Below are 18,587 nucleotides of genomic sequence, written 5' to 3'. Positions count from 1 at the left end.
CTGGTACCCAGCATATATTGATTTGAAGATTTCAGTCACATGCAGTCATTACTACCTTGCAAAGAGCATTAGAACCAGTAGTAGAGACAGTAGAACCAGTTTTCTACGCGTCGCTATAAAATTCTACGCACCTGTACTTGTCCTGCAGGAAAAGGAAGTGCTGCAGAATTGCGCTCCTGGGTACCCTATTTTGTCTACTGATATGGGATGTAGATGCCAAGGTGGATATAAATTATAGATACGTGTATTGTGCGTGTCTTAAAAAGGGACCGTGAGTGCAGAAGCCTCATCCCTAACTCTGAGAGAGCAAGGTAAGGAAATAGATGGGCCGTTTCAAAAAGTGTTACAAGTTTGATGTTTTGTTCATGATGGGATTACAAAGATGGTTTGTAAGAGACACAATCTTAGATGCATACAACAGGTCAACATACTCTCGCTGATGCCCTAGACACCATTTGTAGCAATTGACATAAAGACTTTCGACAGGGCTAGTGCGGAAAGCGCCGCATGAGAGGCGAGGGTCAAGATGAAGCACTGGGTAGAGCATTGTCTTAGCGGCGTTTGTCGCCAAAACATAAACGACACCGCCATAGTAGAGCCGAGACCCCGTAAAGGCTGTGTATAGGCGGAGCAGGAGTTGTTTGTCGTCCCCATATGATTGATCTGCGAGGACCTTGATAATGTTCATTTTTTTTAACATTTGCATTTTAGATGTTTGATCTGAGGAATGAATGCAAGTTTTTCAGCGAATAAAATGCCTTAAAACTTGTGCTCCTTGTTCACAGGAATGGGCACATTCGTAAGAGCAATGTCTGAGTCCGGGTGTGCCCCACGCTTCCTGGAGAACACAACACAACAGCTCTTTCTGGAATAATTTTGAAACCATTCTTGTCTGCCCAGCCGGCAAGCTTCTTGACGCCGAGCTGGACTTGACGTTCACAAAGGGACATGTACATAATTTAAAACATATCTGGACGTCATGTACCTGCACGGAATAAGAGATTGTAGGTGGCAATGCCTTTTCAAGAGAGTTAATCTTAACTATGAAGAGCGTGCAGGGCGGAAGTCCACCTTGCGGTACGCCATTTTCTTGCGCATGTACTTTTCGCAGCGCAGAATCAACTCTGACGCGAACGGTTCTCTCCGACAAAAAAATAGCAAGGGTGTTTAACGCGTTACTAGAAACACTGAATGCCTTGAGGTCGCTAGGGGTCCCATAACGCGAAGCGGTGTCGTACGCCTTCTCGAGGAGAAAAAAACAGTTTACAATACTGTTTATGCCCGAAGGCATCCTTTATATATGTTTCAAGAGCTACGAGTTGATCGTTCGTTGATCGCCCTGCCCTGAAGTCTGCCTGGCAGCTTTCGAGAAGACCATTGTACTCAAGGAAAATACACGAGCCCTCGATTTATCATCTTCTCAAGAAGCATGCACAGGCAGCTCGTCAGGGATATGGGGCTGGAACTTCAGGGGCACGACGGGTCCTTCCAATCTTTCAGAAAAGCTACTTCTAGAGCCTCCTTCCAAGAGTTTGGAATGCGCCCCGAAATCCATATCTTGTTATATAGGAGGAGGAGTGTTAAAATAGTGTCGGAGTGTTGGTGCTGTATTTATGTATATGTGATGTTGTCTGGGCCTGGAGCTGACTGTTTACAAGTGCCCAGAGCAGCCCTCAGCTCATGAAGTGAAAACTCAGAGTTATAAGAGGGTGCTAACTTGACGTTATCAAGGCTGATTGTTTGTGTTTCAATAAAGTGTTCTTCGAGTGTGTCCCCTGTTGTGCTCACCAGAGGCAGGCTGTGTGTTTCTTGTCCCTTCTGTTTGCGTATACGTGTCCATACTTTCCGTGTGTCTGTGTAGGAGTTATTTCATGTTATGAATGTACGCCACCTCTGTCATTTTGCCTCACGGCGCACACGTTTTCCCGTCACCTCTGCCCTTTTGAACAAGATGAGATTTCCCGACGTGGGGTACCGACGAAGGATACCCCACGCCTTGTTATCGGCCTCCCGTACCCCCAACAGTCATCATTCCACCACGGCCTCCACTGGAGGCGCGGGGCACCAGAGGCGTGGGGAATGCTTTTTGGCTGCGTCGAGGATGTGCGCTGTGAGTAGTTGGGAAGCTTCTTCAATGTGTAGGTGTTTAATGGTTGTGTGGTGTAGTATGGATGTCTCTGTAAATGTATTCAAGTTTGCTTTCGATTCATTAAACCTTTTATAGGAAGATGGACTGCTCAGGCCTGTGCCTATATATGTAATGAAGTGGGGAAGTGGTTACTATGATATGGGTCCGTGCCCGCCCACAACTCAAGACATGGAAAGAGAATTCCACAATCAATACCCAAGTCAAGATGTGAGTATGTGTTGTGTCCTATGTTATGGAATGTAGGCTGTTTATTGTTGAAAGGCATGCTCCTGAAGATGTAAGGAATTTATCTGTAAGGTGACCTCGGGCATCCGTGCGAGAAGAGCCCCAAAGAAAGTTGTGAGCATTAAGGTTGCCTGTAAGGGTGTATGGTCCGTCCAACAGGTCAACCAGCGCCTGGAAGTCAGAGCTCGAAAGTGGAACATCAGGAGGAATGTATATTGAGCATACAGTTTCCAACCTATCAATTAATATTAAGCGTATTGCTACAGCCTTTACGGCCAGTGTTCAAAGTGACAGGGTGGCATGCTGAGGATGTGCGCGCAATCATGGCCACACCGCCAGAATAGTGCGTGTAGCCATCCATGTCCTTTCTTTATACCAGGTAACTATTCAAGAAATTTTTGTGTTTGGAATTCAAATGTGTTTTTGGACACACCTTAAACTTGGCTGATTAGCATGCATAATCTCGTACATGTCGTCAAGATAATTCAGAAGGCCTCGGCAGTTCCATTCAAAAAAAATTTATTTTCCTCTTATTAGGCGTTGAGTGCTACTGGAGTGTGACTATTTATGTAGGGTCTTTCGGTGCTTCGACTCTTGGAAGCGGTTTATTAACCTTCTCTTGAGGTTTAGATGAAAGAACCCTCTCCTTCCCCTGGAAGGCAGACAGCTAACCTCCCACATCCATGTCGTAATCCAATTTGGAAGGGCTACCCGATGTACCATACCCCCCGAACTTGGCACCCTTCCCGGTGCCCTTTGTTGAAGCCGCGACGGACGGAGCCGTCAGGACCGCATCGGGTGGCACAGGCGGTGCGGCGGGGTTGGGAACTGCTGCGGGTGCCTCCTTCTCCATCTCTTCTGGGCCCTCGCTGGTGCTTCGAGCCGGTGGAGAGGAGGAAACAGTGGGTGCAGCAGCATCTCTAGAAGACGTGTTTGCACCCACAGCCGCTGCTGGCTGAGCGAGCGGTGCGGAGGCGGGCTGGGCTGCAAGAGGCAACCCAAGGGGTGGAGGGAGGGCGCAGCGGCGGGACCAGGTCCGAAAACCGGTACTGGGTTCCGCCAAAACCTGATGCCACTGCGCCCCCGGCGAGATGCGTCGGCATACGTCCACGGCTGGGAAGATGCGAACCTCTTTCGCGCCTCGGGGAAGGTGATGTTTTCCGTGAACTTGATGTTTATTATTTCTTTTCAAGTTTGGACTGCTCGCAGGTTCACGAATATGCAGCGTGAGGTCCTTGGCAATTGGCGCAGAGCAATTGATTATATGTACAGTCATCAGTGAGATGGAGCCGGGCACATTTGGCGCTCGTTGGCTGGCCCCAACACGTGTTAGTACCGTGCCCGAACCACTGGCACTTGTAGCAGCGACACGGATTCGGTATATACGCTCGGACGGAGCATGAGATGAAGCCTGGGTTAAGTAATTCAGGAAGTGTGCAGTGGTTGAAAGTCAAGATTATATGCTTTGTGGGGATTTCCGGCCTATCTCGTCTGATGGTGATGCGCCTTACTGCAGTTACACCATGCTCTTTAAGGCCTTCTAACAGATCAGCTTCGGTCTCATTCAATAAATCGGCCTCCGAAATCACAGCCTGAAGGCTGTTGAGGCTTAATGGGTTGTTAATCTGGTGCCCAGATCTGCCATGCAGGTTTCAGTCAGGAGGTTAGTTGCTTGCTGCTGCGTCTTGATATTGACTATGACTTCCCCGGTACAAAGTTTTTAAGCATGAAACGATTTTCCGAGGATGCCTGCCAGGAATTTTGTGATCAGGAATACGGACTTGGAAGAGACAGGGCTTGTCTTGTCAACTTCATCGACAACCAAGAATCAACATAGTTGCCAGGTTTCGGAATTTTGATTTTTGGAGGGTGTGGGAAAGAAACCTCGGTGCGGCCTTTTTAGGGGGCCGATGAAGTTTTGGGGGTTTTGAATTATTCATAGGTATTAGTACAAAAGCAGGGAGAGGGGGAACTTTCTTCATCAGCCTTACCTTGATAACTAATGAGGTCCCAGAGCCCCCTGCCTGGTAAACAGACAGGGAGCCCATCCGCCGGAGCTTGGAGTGGGCTCCGACGGCCACTGTTTGAGAATTCTATCCTTAACCTTAAAACCTGATACCACGGTCGGTTACAGCGTGTGTGGGGGGGCTCGAGGTCCGCGTTGTCGCCAAAAGCGTCGCCAAGATTAGTCAAGGTGCCCCGTTCGGGGGACAGAAATAAGGTTACGGCTGATTAAAATTTTTTAAAGAATCGCCCAATCCGAACCTTAAAGAAACTGGCAGGGCCACTGGGCGGTGTTAACTGAGGGGAGAAAGTAAAAAATCGGTCACAAGTATAGATTTGACGACACAGAAATTGCAGCCAGATTCATAACGTGGTTTGTCAGACAGCATAAGTGAAGCAAGCGCCAGTTGAAGCAAACAATAAAGTGTATTGGAATAATAGCAGGTTTTAGAGATGTTGCAAGACACCATGGATTTAAGCAGTAAAACCGAAGAAACCTCGAGATAAAAGGAGTGCCATTATGTGCTGACTAATATCTGCCGGTCATTATGCACTTTATCGCCAGCTCTCTAAAATGAAGTCTTCAGGAAAAAGACATTGATGCTTTCACCGGGTTCCCAATAGAAATTAAACCGTCCTTAACATTGTAAAGTTTTTTGCAAAAAAATTCGAGGGCGACCTTCCAGTGAAAACCGAAATGGAGGCGTGCTGAATGCGTGCCCAGTTTTGAGGCAAAAACCCCTTTTTATAAATCACTACACAAGTTGCAAATAAGTCCATCTTTGTCTATCCAGACACGTCCGCTGCACCAGGTGTACTCTGGAGCCACTAGATGAGGTTTCAAAGTACCGGCACTCTTTTCTGTCATTGTTCGATGCCGCCGACAGCGGCCATTGGTCGAACCGAGTCACGTGACATTTGTTAACCCCGGAAAGACCCATGGCCACTGACATTTTAGTTCCTCTCTGTTGCCGCGCTCGTGCTCGTCGATAAGTTGGCAATTGCGGAGCGCACTGCGGCTGTGTGACACGTCGGGAGTGCGTTTTTAGGCCCCAAGACAGAGTATCGATGCCGTGCTGCCCCGTACTGGGCTGTTTCACCGGCCGGACGGTGGAAAATACCTGCATCGCTTCCCGCTGGGTAAGAACGAGAGTGGCCTAGCGTAACGTATAGCCACTCAAAAAGCGTAGCTTATTTCTTGGCTGTAGCGCAACCTAGAGCCACTGAATGAGCTGCGCTAGAGCAACCGAGCCTGACCCCATCGCACGGGCACGCAGTCTAAGTATTCGAAAAGTAAACCCAGCTGTCATGGTTGCCAAGCGGCACCCGGAACAATTCCGCCCGTCAATGTCAGCCACAATACGGCGCATAAAGCTGGCCACACTCGCGTTAGGCAACCAAATGGGTGCTCCGTTCTTCAGTGTCGTTACTCTTAAGCGTAGCTTATTTAGTGGCCCCAGTGTACTCGTGCCAGTTGTACTGGTCCGGTGTATCTTGCAAGGACATCCATGCACAAGTCCCCATCTGTTGAACAGTGAATACAAAGATCAGCTTGGCACAGCCATAAAATTTTTTAATACACCCTTAAGTATTCCTTTGTGTCTAAAGAATAATGCTGATTTGCGCATCAGTGAACACGCGTGTCGTACATATCGCTTCTGATGCCGACCTAGTAAAAGCTTTTGTTCCTGCACCCCTTCTTTGCTTGCTTTGCGTTCCAATTCTGTTTCTGACCGGAAAGCTGCAAAAATTTGTAATTGTGCGATCTCTTCATCTGAAAGAAACTGATAATTTGTGGTTGTAAATGGTTTATTGTTTTAGGCAAAGCATTTGAAAAAGGTACAACCCTGTTATAGGTTTTTTGGTAACGTTAATTTACGTGCGACCTTAAGTCACTGTGCTGGACTACGCTGAAAAGAGAGGAGACCGTCGCTACTTATTGGAACAATATATTTGCTCGTCTAGAAATAACCTTATCAGAGGCAAAGGGGTGACCATTTAGCTATATCACGTCATCGCCGCAGTCGACGACTTTGAAGCCCATAATAATCAAATGGTGTTTTTCCACCGCTGTTAGAAGCACAGGGGGCCCTTCATATACTGATTCCTGAAATCCAGCATACCACAGTTTGTCGGCGCTACTGAAGGTACTCGAACTGCGATTTTCCACAAACACAAACGTCTGCTTGTAATAGGCGTAGATTTCAATAAGAAATCCTTTTGTTCCCACAACAATGACTGCTCTTCTTTGGTACTGTTGTTTCTTTCAACATTTGCTCTTCTAATCCAAACGGAATTACAGCCCTGTCTTCAACTTGCAGTGATGACGTCCTAAGCACTCCGTTACTACTGTGCGGACGATCCCCGCCCTACTGAGGGAGGAGCTGCGACAACTTTTTCTTATGACACGCAACCCCAAATCGCGTTGCTAAGCAGAGTGATCAGGGAAGAAATTACGCACGCTCTGAGGAATTCTACGCAAAGGGTTACCGAACGCATCATTATCACTTGCTGAGCGATGATACCATACTTCGGCCCCGTACGGGGCACCTTCAGCAATCTTGGTGACGGTACTGGCGATACCGCGGACCCCGAGCCCCCAAACATAAGCTGGATCCAACCGTGGCGATGTGTTTATAGGTGGAGGGTTGGAAACCACGAACGGTGGCCGTCGGAGCCCAGGGCAAGCTCCGGCGGATGGGCTCCCGGTCTGTTCACCAGGCAAGGAGCTCCGGGACCTCTTTGACTACCAGGGTAAGGTCAAAAAAGAAAGTACCCCCGTCTCCCTGCTTTTTCCTATGCCATATGGATAAATCAACCCCCCCCCCAGACGTGATCGGCCCCCTAAAAGGGGCCGCACCGAAGTATCTTTTCCTTCTTTACCTTCTATCTCGCTCCCAAAACCAGATAACTACCCTCGTTTTTTGATCATTGAATCTGTGGACAAATCGAAGCCAGTTTCCTCGCAGTCTGTATTTCTTGTTTCTAAATACCTTGAAGGTATCAACGGCAAAACATATGACGCCAAAAGGCTCAGAACTGGTGAAGTGCTAGTTGAAGTTAAAACCCAGCAGCAATCCACAATCCTCCTGAAACAAACCCGCATGGCAGATCTGGAGATCAGGGTCACACCCCACCGCAGCCTCAACAGTTGTCAAGGTGTGATCACTGAGACAGATCTCCTAACCGAGACAGAGACTGATCTGCTCGAAGGCCTAAAAGAACAAGGCGTGACAGCAGTAAAGCGCATCGTCATCAGGAGAGAGAACAAAGAAATAGCCACCAAACATCTGATCCTGACTTTCGACCGCTGCACACTGCCCGAGCATGTCAACGCAGGTTTCATCCGTTGTTCTGTCCGGCCGTACATCCCGAACCCGAGGCGCTGTTTCAAGTGCCAGATGTTCAGGCACGGTACCAACTCCTGTCGAGGCACAACAACATGTGCCAAATGCGCCCAGCACGAACCTCTATCTGACAACTGCACTGCAACCAACTTCACATGCCCGAATTACCAGGGTCCACATGCAGCATACTCTCGCGCTTGTGAAAAGTTTCATCTTGAAAAAAAAATCATTAACCTTAAGATAACCGAAAACATCACCTTCCCAGAGGCGCGAAAGAGGTTCGCCTCCTGCCCTCTGGGCAGGTACGCCGACGCAGCTCGCCGGGGGGCGGAGCGGCGTTTGGTTTCGGCGGGGACCCAGTACCGCGAGTCGGACTTGGTCCCGCCGCCGGCCCCCCCCCCCCCCCCTGGGGTTGAATATGGCAGCCCAACCCGCCTCCGCACATCTCGCTCACCCAGCAGTAGGCTGTGGTGGCAGTAACGTCTGTTGGGGATGCGGCTGCATCCACTGCTTCCTCACCACCGGCCCAAAGCACACGTAAGGGCACTGCCTGTGCCTGTGCTCACTGCCTGTGCCACCTGTGGTGCTCCCCACGCTTTCGGTACTGGCAGCGCAGGCAAAGAACACCCGAAAGGGTAGCACGTTGAGGGGATCCCAGTCCGCTGGGTACCCCCTTGCCTTCAGATGACGACATGGACGTCGAGCCCTTCTGGCTTTCATCGCAACGGAAGGAATGGGCCGCGACGTCCAGGTCAGTAGAGAAGGCAAAAAAGCCCCTCTCAAGAGTGCAAGCCCCGAAAGACCCTACATAAATATTCACACTCCAGTAGCTCTAACACATCATAATGGGAAGAGAAAATATGGTTCAATGGAACTGCAGAGGCCTTCTGAATAATCTTGACGACGTGCATGAGATTCTGCATGCCAACCAGCCAAGTTTAATGTGTGTCCACGAAACACATCTGATTTCCCAACACACAAATTCCTTGAATAGTTACCTGGTATACAGGAAAGACAGGGATGGCTGCACACAGTCTTCTGGCGGTGTTGCCATAATCACCCGCAAATCCTTAGCATGCCACCCTGTCACCTTGAACACCGTCCTTGAGGCTGTAGCCGTCCGCACAATAATATTTAATAGGTTGATAACGGTATGCTCCATATACATTCCTCCTGATGTAGCACTTACGAGTTCTGACTTCGAGGCGCTGGTTGACCAGCTGCCCTATCCATACATCCTTACAGGCGACCTTAATGCTCACAAGTCTCTTTGGGGCTCTTCTCGCACGGATGCCGAAGGTCGCCTGATACAGAAGTTTTTAACATCCTCTGGAGCATGCCTTTTCATCAAGAAACAGCCTACATACCATAACACAGGTCACAACACATACTCACATCTTGACTTGGCTATTGGTTCTGCAATTCTCTTTCCATGTCTTGAATAGGGTGTGGGCACAGACCCATATGGTAGTGACCATTTTCCCACTTCATTAACGCATATAGGTACAGGCCCGAGCAGTCCATCTTCCCATGAAAGGTTTAATGAAGCAAGAGCTAACTGGAATACATTTACAGAGACACCCAAACTACACTACATGGCCATAACACACCTACACGTTGAAGAAGCTATACAACTGCTCACGGCGCACATCCTCGACGCCGCCGAAAGGTCCATTCCCCACGCCTCTGTTGCCCCGCGCAACCAGCGGAGACCTAAAGACACACATCAGACGACAGCTTCGTAACACATGGCAATTACACTGGAGTCAACAAACAGACAACAAACTACACGTAATAAAACCACAACTGAGACGTTACATAACTGACTCACACAACAGATACACTGAAGTCGGCCTGGCTAGGCTGCGGATAGGCCACACACACGCGACGCACTGCCACCTGCTCACTGGAACTTCGGGACGCACGTGTAGCAGGTGTGGAAAGGGCCTATCCGTAGTCCACATACTAATCACATGGAAGGCACTTGACACAACACGACACAAACATTTCCCTGAATTATACAGACCACACATTCCTTTGCACCCATCACTTTTTTTAGCCGACGAACCAATGTTTTCTAGTCAGCGTGTTTTTAAGTTTTTAGCTGAGGTGAACTTTCTGCAGCTCTTGTCATATCACGTATAATCATCCTGGCCCTATACACCAGCCATCTCCATTGTCTTTTGTTTAGCATCACTTTTACTTTTAGTCACATGTTTTAGTATGTACAGTCTCATCACAATTCAGTAACTTCTTCTTTGGCGCTCTTTGCCCATAGTCGGCCGTGCGCAAATAAAACCCAACTATCATCAGATACCATACTTCGTACGAAATTTTTTCCTGGCTGGTCACCTTTCGCTCGTGAAAAAACGACAAAACGGTTAGTCTGTGTGTTTCGTGCCGATGAATGAACCAAATATAAAGGCAGTTACCAAGTATACATAACGCATGAACCACTTTGTCCCAGCAAATTACTGGAAGTCGATAGACCTGAAACCCAAGAAACGGCAAATTTACGTTGACGCTAAACAACCTAGGAAGATTGCCTCGGTAACGCTGGACGCTGTAATAGTTTAAGGAAAGGCTTTTCAGGCTGTGCATAGAACCAGTTACGTTGTAATGACTTAAGGACCCTGTGCTACCCTCCGCAAATAGACACACCTGCCTCGTCCAACTTGACCACGTTTCCGTATTCGCCCAGGCCTTCTAAAACCGCGTAACAAAATTGCAGTAGGTAATACAATCAATCCGAATATCATGATTAGCATTGACGATTGAAAAGAGCTGCTTTAACTACGATGAACTGGAGAAGTTACGCGATGTCGTCAGCGTTGATGGAGCCCTGCTTCACCTCGCGAAATCGTCACCCATACCCAAATGTTAAAGTTCAAAACACAAAAAAGGCATGAGAAGGTTAGTCAAACTTTGCATCTACTATAAACCCTATATCTAAAGCACCGAACTAAATTGCTTGGAAGAATCGCAACCAAGCGCTTTTTGCAAGCTTTACAATCGTCTACAACGCCCGCCTGCTCTTGCATATTTCGACGACTATGCCGATACAAGATGCACCTCGACGGCAGTATGAGAGGCGGCGGTGCGGTCCACGACAAAACAATTTCTGCGGAAAAATAACAGCTTACCCCTGAAACGCTTATACAATCGAAAGCTATAAAAATATACCAACTGTTCGGCGTGCGAAAAGGTGCCTCGCAATATGTTTGGTTATTTTGTTTCGCCGCGGTGGCTCAGTGGCTAAGGCGTTGCGCTGCTGAGCACAAGGTCGCGGGTTCGATTCCCGGCCGCGGCGGCCGCTTTTCTGATGGAGGCGAAAAGCAAAAACGCCCGTGTGTACGAGATTTCGGCGCACGTTAAAGATCCCCAGGTGGTCAAAATTAATCCGCAGCACACCACTACGGCGCGCCTCATCGCCTGCGTTGCGTCGGCGCGTTAAACTCTAAAATCAATCAATCTATTTTGTTTCGCCGGTATGTCGATGGCATTTTATAAGCGGTGGCAGCCGACCACCATTTGCTCAGTTGGCTAGCAAGTTTGTAAGGCTTCTCTGGCACTCTGGGGGATGCCTGCTCCTGCAATATTTCGATGGAACCATCATACACTATAACGCACAGGATTCTCGGACGCCGACTGGCAGTCATGCGTGCCTATCGCCCTCAGCCATTGAATTCGAATGAACCTGCAGCCTGCCTTTACTTCTCGACGGAAATTGACCCGACCGCCCTTTAGCCAGCCAACCCCGAGTTCGGCGTCATGATTTCCTACACTGAGGTAAGTAATGTCGCCGTGTTAAATATATTTTTAGCGTAGCTTGGTGACGTTCTGCATAAAACATCAGTGCAGGTGAACAAAAACTCTAACCAAACAACCAAAATGAAGCATCTTGTCGTCTCGAACACCTGCTTCTGAGAAAAAAGCGTGGACGTTGGAGACGTCGAACCGTATTCAGGGCACGTCGCCACGACACCCATGCCTGCGACGATCGAGAGTAGATTCTACATACCCCAACTTATACATGATTTCAGCCCCTACATTTGGCGCAGCCGTGACTGCCAACGCCGGAAGATTATGCCGACGAGGCTCACCGGAACACCGCTGTACATCGCAATGTCATTCAAACCTTTCTACCAGATCGGAATAGAGCTTCTAGATCCGTTCCCTCCATCACATGCGGCGACTAGGTGGATTGTTGTAATGACAGACTGCATTACATCTTACGCAGAGATCGCATGTCGCCAAGGGAAACTGCTGAGGTAGTCGCCGAATATTTACCTATAAGGCTGTATAGCGAAATAGAGCCCGAGAGGCCCTCATTGCTGACCGTTTCATGACATTGACTCATGCAAGGTGTGCCACTCTCTCAGCAACACAAGCCACCAAAACATCAGGGCTTACACCCAAACACAAAAGTATTTTCTGAATATCTTAAAGGAGCCATGAAGAGAAAACAAAAGATTGTTTTATTCGAAAGATTAGGTGTTTCATAGTACCCCAAGCGCTTTCCCGGAAGCAAATAATGCTTTATTCACTGAGAAATAATACAATTTAAGCCAAAATTTTAAATCTCCCGCTAAAATTGCACATTTCGTGAGGTAAACAATGGCGTCATACGAGCCGGTCCATGAAACAAATACTTAGTGTGTCGACTCCATATAGCACCCACATGCGGGAGTCGATCGAGATGGCGGCCCTTTTAAAAATACTAGTAAAACCTAGTGTACCCGCAGCCCAAGTCATGGAATTGCCTGATCCGGAGAACAAAATTCTCGCCGAGGAGCTCGGGCTTGCATTTAACAAGCTCACACCACTTGAACGCTCAATGTTTCTAGGTGCACGAGCGGCAAGAGTTGTGGGATATGCGGTGGACGGGAAAGCGACCATTCCGCGATAGCCACAACAGACGAACGCCCTGCCGTCGGCACCTCTGCCTTGTCAGCCCCGTCGCGACGGACGAATACAGACTGGTACGTGTGTGACGTATTTTTATTACGGTTAATAATAGTTCAATTTCAGCAGCAGTATCACTTATGCCAGTTGGCCGGTGTCGTGTATGGAAAGCCGTTCGCGCGAGCTCTCTGCTTCGACCAGAAAGATACGGGCGTCAATGCGCGGTGTTTACGGCATTTTTTTTTCGCCAAGGTCAAAGCGATTTGACGAAGTCGGCGACGAGCGCCAGCATCTCCCAGGAGTGAGCTAACGTAAGGGTCCCTGCCGTAATCACTTCCTCTGAAATGAAGCGAGCACACTCGTACTTCCTTTAGCTCTCTTTCTCCTCCGTTTGCAAAGTTCACAAAACGTAGCCACTTGCTTCGCCGAGGTTCGTCGTTGGGCAGCACATGAAAGGAGACCTCCTCACCGGCGGGGATGTCGCACTCCCTCGACGATTTGCCCGTACTACATGGGCATTTGAAAACGCAGCAACGAAATTTCATTGTAAAGTACTCGAACAAACTGAAGTTTTCAGTGGTTGTAAACTGGAAACGAGCTCGTAACGACACCAGCAAGCCAACACCATTCGAAACTTCTGCGACGACTGGCACTATCTCGTCGCTTCTTGCTGTTCCTTACTCCCCTCGTTTCTTTTTTACCTTTGCTGGTTGACGATATGACGGCCAACCTCCTGTCAAGGGATTAAGATACCAAGCAAGGTCGCGGCTCAACGTGGTGGAACGGTTCGTTGGCCCCTAGGAGCCTCGAACCCGAAACTTCATCTGCGCGACGGTGGCGACGGCGAGATGTCGAGTTCGGCCGGCGGTAGTTTCGTACGCTTTGGCGCACACGCTTGCGTGTTCGTTCGGTACTTCAACCGTTTACTCCACCGTTCTTTGTCATAGAAAGAATGTGCAGTATGTTTCACGGGCATTTAGCTCGCTATGCAAACTGTAAGCCCTGCCTAACATGCGTTTGCTTTTGCCGGCCTCCGCCAATCGCAGAGCATTCTCGAGTGACATCACAGGTTCTGTTGCGGAAAATGAGCTGGTGGGTCGCATGGTCATTTTCTTTTTTTCTAATTATGTAGCTTATTTAAGCGAAGTTTGCGTTATAAGTGGTGTCGTTATGGTTCTAACGAGGCAATCTTTCGAATGAACCAAACTTGTGGTTTCTCTTCATGGCTCCTTTAACAAAATAATCTCGTTCGTTCTTTGTGCGTTGACATTGAATATAAATCATTAGAATACATTCGAACTTAGTGACGTTCACGTACGCTGCTGCTATCGAGAAACCCACGCAGATGACTCCTTTCGAGCTCATCTCACAATCGTGAGCCGACGATGATACTCGACGCCATGCTACCACACATTGAAGACGACCATAAGGCTGACGTCTAAGGATACCTACAAAGTTCCCACCAGCTTGCTCGCGTACATACTACGTGCCAGCAGCTGGTTCGAGGCTGAACGCTAAAGCCTATGACGCCGAGATGACAAATATCACTCGAAATAACAGGAGTGTGTTAGGACTCCGAATCAATGACGTCTAATTATAACGCTCCTGTGGCAGCATTACGGGCTGAACTGAATTCGACGACGTGCAAGCCATTTACTTAAGAGGCTGGCGCTGATGCTGACTTGGGCGTAATGCGAAGCCACCCACGGCCTAAAGTTGACCAAATAATTTTTGACCGAGCTTGTCCGCACACGGTGACGAAATGGATGTTGATTTTGCGTCGTTTCATTTCAGCATATGGTGAACGCAGCCTTATTTATTTTTCACCATCGTGCCACACGAGGCCGTGTTTTCAGTCTTCGAAGCGAAACGCGGGTTTGGTGCCTTTCCTTTTGTATTTCGCACGTGCTATCTCATCTTGACATTTGTTCTGCTTGGCGCTGTCGTTACTGTACTAAAATAATAGAAAATATTCTCTATATATATTAAAGGATACACAAATAGTTTCTAGCATATATCAATGCTCGCCTCACTGAAGCTGCAGTATTTTACTCACCGACATATGTATGCGAACGTCACGTTGTTGACTGCTGTGTTGTCGCATGTGTAATTTTAAATTCTTAGGAACTGCGCTCCAATAAATTTTCGTTTTTTAATGACACCGGCGCTGTCATTCGCTGCGTGGAAATATACTTAACTATTGTGTACCTTGATTAATATTGAAATTCTTGAATCTGTTTAGCTGAATGATTCTATGTAACTTGCATTGCAACAGCAAAAAGTAAACTTTTTGCGATTATCAGCAGTTGTTTTCACAACGTAATCGCGTTGTTGCAATGATAAGAAACAGAAACTAGGATTTCAATACTTCCATACAGAACGGGTTAAAAGAACGCAAAGCAAACGTGGGGTATAATAAAGGAGTTATTGTTATATCATCTGAAAAAAAAAGGGTTTCTTTGTCTGGTGAATGCAGCTATCTGGGGTAACTACAATGCCTTTTTAATAGCATAACTCCAATTACCTTAGGAAACCTCTGGTTTTTGATGTGCAGAGAACAGTGTTTAAAGTGAAAGCATATAGCATTGCTTTTTTGTAGTTTCTTTTGTGTTTTATTTTTGTTTTTTCTCACTATTCGTAGTTAATATTTATTGGTTGGTATTGGTGCTGGCATGACAACTAAGAAGGCAACTCTATATTATGGGGTTATGTTAAATCAACTTTATTTACCAGATACACAGAAGTGTAGATCTCGATAATCTAGCGTGGTAAAAGCTGCCTTAGGCTGCTTACAGGGCCCAGGAGCCTTTTTACATTGAAACAGGGAATGTAACATTCACACAATTGACAGTAAGAAAAAAATTAATTACTGTGCGCTTACCTCTCGCTGAAAGCAACGAAAAAAAAACACGCACAAATTCTTACTGGTATAAGTTAGGCTTATACAGCAAACGTACACTCATTACATCAGTTGGAATTCCAAAGAGTGCCCTAAAACATACATACGTCCTAGGCACGAAATATCAAAACAATAAATTTTTTACCAGAAAAAGAAACAAGGATATGCATGGCCAGTAAAGGAAGTGCTTGCGTAAAGACTTGTCAAAAGTCATACTTTAATTTTTATATTTATTTGGCAGCACAGGTAGGTTGTGTTTAAACGATTGTATTTGGTATTTTCTATGAAAGTGGGGAAAAACCTATGTTCAAACCTAGTATTGACAGCTGGATCGTATCGCCGTAGGAAAAACATCGGCATTATGGCTTTTACATCACATTGAGGTAAAACGAACCAGCGCATTAATCGTTGTTGTGATGTGTAACTCGAATGATAAATTTTTGAAGTATTTTTTGACCGCTTGACATTTGATCCCCACGTTCTGTATGGCCTAGAGGGGGCTTCGAAAGTACGGTAATTTTATCTGTGTTTCTTCTCGCCGTTGAATTCTAAACAAGCGTGCAGCAGCGAAGTTGAGTACGAACAGAGCGTAGTGCAGTTGCGTTTTGACATTTCCCCTTCTGCTCTACGGTAGGATAGCTTCTCTACTGCAGATTGAAGCGGCCACCCGGACAAAGAGTCGTCGACACAGAGATTGTGCATGACTATTCTGACAGCAAAGTGTCATTCCAAGAGCCCTATGTATTCAACAGGTGCAATGTCCCTGTCACCGAGTTATATTTTTTTCCGTAAGGTGAACAAATTTTTTAGGCGGGTAAACAACAGCCTTAGTTTTAGTGTGTTACTTTATTGGAGCCTATTTAGACAATTTGTGCAATTTATGAGAGTATTATTACCTGGTAGTAGTGGAAAGTCGTAGTCACCAACGTAAATACAGGGTGGTGTTATATGTGTATATGTAGTGGGATAGGAAGTATCCTACATATTTACTATGTCTTGAAAATAGAAACAATTACGGACCCAGCGCACTACCCTGTTTTAAACCGCTCCGTACTAGCAGAGACAATGACTTTTTGTAGAATATACAAATGCATTGAGTTGTATTTCTGTAGAGCACGCTACGCTACGGTACCTCGGGCAGTCGTTGCGATGTGAGCAGTTTTGCTTTTGAGATTAGTGGTAAAAGCACATCCCCTTCGGCAAGCACCGGATGGAAGCAACGCCAAATTGCTGTGAGAGATGGGCAATGAGGGAACGTACACGCGCGTGGGTCCTGTTTCGCCACCTGGTGGATAAGGCGAAATGCCGCCATTGCAGTTGTCAGCGCGCGACGAAGGAAGGCGAGCAGGCCAAGAGTGGCGCAGAGAGAGAGAGAATAACTTTATTTCTGGCGAGGCTCAGTATTAGCGAGTGTCGCTTAGGTGGGGAATGCGGGCGAGGTATTCTTGAGCCCTAGTGTTGGTCAGGAGCAGTAGCTAGGTTGTATAGCTCCCGGTCACCTCCACCCTGGTAGTGGGAGGGTTGTGTAAACGGAGAGGGTAAAAATGTGCATTCCCAAATGGTGTGTGAAGTGATATCTCGATTGCCACATGCCAGAATTTTGGTTGAGGATATAATGTGGGATATATGTGTTGGGGGACTTGTCTGTTGTGGAGTGAATGGGTTTGTAATTGTTGACATAATCTGTGTAGGGGTGCAGGGAGAGACGTGTGAGGGGGAGGTTGTTTTACCCGCTGTCGGCGGTAGTGTATGGAAAGGTCATTCAAGGTGAGCAAGGGTTCGCGAGAGTTTAAAGCGCCGTGCGGCGAGACGTCTTCTTACGGTCCTCGGTAAATCAGTCCTCGAGCAGCCAAGTTAGCCGTTTCCGCCCCGCCAAAGCATATGTCGTGGAGAGGAGGCGGGATAGGGAATTTGGAGAGCAGAGGAGGAGATGTGTCCCTGTGCGAAATTTCTTACGGCCGTCTGAAAATCGGAGAATATGTGAGACGGGGGCGGTTGGTTTGTTATGGCAAGCGGTATTGCCGCTTCCTCGCCTTATTGGGGTGGGTGTGCAGATGCTGGCTGCCGCTGATGTGATCGGTCGGTCTCCTTTAATATTCTACTGGTCTGCAGAGCAGAGGCCTCGTCCATGATACTCGGATTCCCATGAGCCGTAGTCCGGGCCTTCTTACCCAATCCCCCTCCCCTTGGAAGGCCAATAAATTGTGTTCCACAACCACCTGTAATAATAGCGCCACCAGAAGCTTGTCGGTGTTTATTCTGTGATATCCACGTAACTGGAGTCATCAGAGGCGTATGAGGCGTAAGTACGCCAAGGTACGCTCCCTACGTCGGGTTGTGTGCTTGGTAGGATGCATGTGGAGGGGAAGCGGGAGAATTTAGAGATTTTCACAGTAGGACGGGGGAAGACAGCAAAGTTGGGAGAGGGTGGCTGTGCAGCGTGGTTGAGTTGGTGTAGGAGGATTTAACCTAGGCGGTTAAATCCTCCGAATTTGGTTAAATGGAAAGCGGTTAAATGGATCCGAATTTGGGGCCGCCGGCATTTCAGTGATTTCTATTGCCATGAGCGCTTACTCATCTATTGCTAACGACTGTTCTATTGACATGGAATCAGTTTTTTTCACACAAGTGCCCACTTGTGCCTGCGGGCCGTGCAGCAGGCAAGTACCTGGTGGCCATGCAGCAAACTTTGCGTAAACTTTGCGCAACTTGGAGAATACTAACTTTGCCCAGGCCGGCTGGTCAACCTTTAAATATGAAATAAATTACAACCTCAACAGAGATGGCCATAATGTAATCTTCAAACTCTATTACCTTGTTTGTTGGGAGGAATTTACGTGCGACAATAACATCTTTTCGCAAAAGGATTAAAAAGTCCCACCTGAAGGACACTCCCGACATTCCACTTTCTAGGTATCTGTGGCTTCAAGGCTAATATATATATATATATATATATATATATATATATATATATATACAGGGTGTCCCAGCTATCATGCACCAAGATTTAAAAAAAGAGAAATTGCGTAACTCCAAGAAAACCTAGTGCATAATGTTT

This window comes from Haemaphysalis longicornis, unplaced genomic scaffold (genome assembly GCF_048455015.1).
Source record: "Haemaphysalis longicornis isolate Haplotype H1 unplaced genomic scaffold, Haemaphysalis longicornis Haplotype H1 scaffold_5, whole genome shotgun sequence".
In the NCBI taxonomy this organism is placed as follows: Eukaryota; Metazoa; Arthropoda; class Arachnida; order Ixodida; family Ixodidae; genus Haemaphysalis; species Haemaphysalis longicornis.
The sequence above is the reverse complement of the archived record's forward strand: the minus strand, read 5'-3'. Positions refer to the sequence as shown.